This window comes from Octodon degus, unplaced genomic scaffold, assembly GCF_000260255.1.
Source record: "Octodon degus isolate 3935 unplaced genomic scaffold, OctDeg1.0 scaffold00011, whole genome shotgun sequence".
Taxonomy (NCBI): domain Eukaryota; kingdom Metazoa; phylum Chordata; class Mammalia; order Rodentia; family Octodontidae; genus Octodon; species Octodon degus.
Genome location: NW_004524587.1, coordinates 12781823 through 12784445, shown reverse-complemented (window position 1 = coordinate 12784445; position 2623 = coordinate 12781823). Strand labels below are relative to the sequence as shown.

Below are 2623 nucleotides of genomic sequence, written 5' to 3'. Positions count from 1 at the left end.
ACAAAAACTGGTACCACGCCTTTGCGTGAGTTCATCTGGCCTCCCACGATAGGGGGCCTTTTGGCAACAGGTCCTGCCCAGCTGCTGTGCAGCTAGAGTCCTGCAGCTGGCTCAAAGTAGGTTTCCTTTTGCCACATCTTTCATAATCAGATCCATAGGAAACATCTCTACTAGACTTTATATTTTATAATGTCTGATTTGGGATTAGCAATCAAACAATGTGATAGTATACACCAATCACTTTTCCGTATATTCTGCCTTTCTTGGGTCATTTGTTGAGTACTTTTGAGATTTCTTTAAGTCTTGGAAATGACTGCTTAATTGTCATGTTCTACAGCAATCAGCTTGATAAAGCAAATCTCATACTATTTGGTGGGCTCCTAAGGATCCCTTTTCAAGGGTCTGTAAATTCACAGCTGTTTTCATGATTAATAAATACTCAAGACTTTGTCTCCTCCCCCCCTTCTTCAATGGGCTGGCCAAATAGCTCAGTGGATTAAGGTGTCTGTTTGGGCAGACACAGGGGCCAAGGGTTTGGTCCCCAGCATGTTGTGCTGGCTCTGCCCCTTTGGGTGTACTGAGACAGCAATTGAGACTGGGCATTGCCATGGTGGCACACGCCTATAATCCCAGCATTTGGGAAGCTGAACACAGGCAGATCACTATGAGTTTGATCTATGTAGTGAGACCCTGTAGATCCTGTAGACCCTATACTAAAATACAAAAAAAAATGACATTTACCTTTAGGGTCACTAAAACTGCTGGTGCCTTTGTATAAATCAGGGCAACTGGGACCAACCTGTCTTAGTAATCCTTTGTATTCTTCACTGTGCTGACATCCAGGAGGGAAAAATAACAGTTTAACCTTATTGTTTTTTATTTTTTATTAGTACATATTTATACATATTGATAAATTCCCTTTTTTTTTTGTGGAACTGGGGATTGAACTCAGGCCCTTGCGCTTACCAGGGAAGCACTTATTCCACTGAGCCATCTCCCCAGCCATATTGATATATTCATACATAGCACATATCCATACATTGTAATCACATTCATCATAGAAAATTTGGAGCTGTACATAATATATTTTAATTCTTTTTTCCCATGACAGTTTAAAATGTCTTTGTTGAAGTACTAAAAATTACTGGTTTAAATTAATCTTGACCATTGAGTATTTATCTTTTTAATATTCTGTGTGATGAAATGAGAGGGTCAGTATTCTGAGAGCACTTTTGCCTCATACTGAAGTATGATCTGGTGTTTGTCTCGAGGGAAAGCATGGGTGTGACTGAGTTGTGAGCTGAACTAGCTGTTGGCCTGAAATATCCCTTTGTGCATGTTACTGAGGATCAAACATTGGGGTGTGCTACATCCTCGGCCCTCATTTTTATTTTTTATTTTAGAGACACAGTCTTGCTTAGTATCCCAGGCAGGACGTGAACTTGTGACAGAACCTCCCCAAATCCTGGGATTACAGGAGTGCACCACTGTGCCTGGCTAGAAGATCACATCTTATGTACAACAGCTGACTGACAAGCTGGTTAATCTTTTCTCTACAGTAACAGACATGAGTCTGTTACTTAATGAAAACATTGATAGTATTTTTTTGCCAGTGATAAAATTATAACTTCCAAGAAAAAAAAATTAGAATTCCGGAACTACTTTCAATACCTCATACAAATAGAATCATGCAGTATTTGTCTTTTTTTATTTCCTTATTTAATGTAATGTCCTGAATATTCATTCATCCATGTGGCAGATTAAAACAGAATTTTCTTTCTCTTTTTATTAATTTACTTTTTTAGGATTTTCTTTTTAGACAATAATATTTCATTGTATGAAATACACCATGGCAACTTTTATTTTCTCTTTCTCTTTTTTCTTTCTTTCTTCCTTTCTTTCTTTATTTCAAGAGTCTCATTTGTAATTCATGCTGACCTTGAACTCACTATGTAGCCCAGGCTGACCTCCAAGTCCAGTTGATCCTCCTGCCTCAGCGTCTTAAATGCTAGGATCATAGGCATGTCTCCAGGCCTGGCTCTTTTTATTTTTTTCAATTGAGAATTGAGAATTAATGCCAGGAATATAGCTCAGTGGCATAGTGTCTGCTTGGCAAGTGCAAGATCCTGAGTTTAATTTCTGATACCAAAAAATAAACTGAGAATAAAACTCAAGGCCACCCTTCCACTGAGCTATGTCCCTGTATGTTTTATTTTTTGAGATAGTGTCTAAATTGCCTACACTGGCCTCAAACTTACAATTTTCCTGCCTCAGCCACCCAAGTAGCTGGGATTACAGACATATGCATATGCACTGCGCCCAGCTCAACAGCTATTTTTTGTTTGTGAGTGACAGTCTTTACCATGTACTCCAGGCTGGCCTCAAACTCATAGCAAACATCCTGCCTAAGCCTCCTGAATGCTGGGATTACAGATGTGCACCCCCATGACCAGCTAGATACTTCATGAAGAAAGTATCTTTTCAGGGTCTGACACCAAAAGTCATATTGTAGGAAAACAGAATAATATCTACTTGAAAAGACTATACATTAATCTTGTTTTTAAGTATTCAAATCTAAAAACTGCTGGTGGCATTTGTAAATTTCTACTTTCCTTCAAGCTGG

General features: G+C 38.8%; 1 protein-coding gene across 1 annotated transcript in view; it reads left to right on the top strand.

The window, feature by feature from the left end:
- Sntb2 (syntrophin beta 2) overlaps positions 1 to 2623 on the top strand; it is a 116896-nt gene that overhangs the window by 103113 nt on the left and 11160 nt on the right. The gene's annotated exons all lie outside the window — the stretch shown is intronic.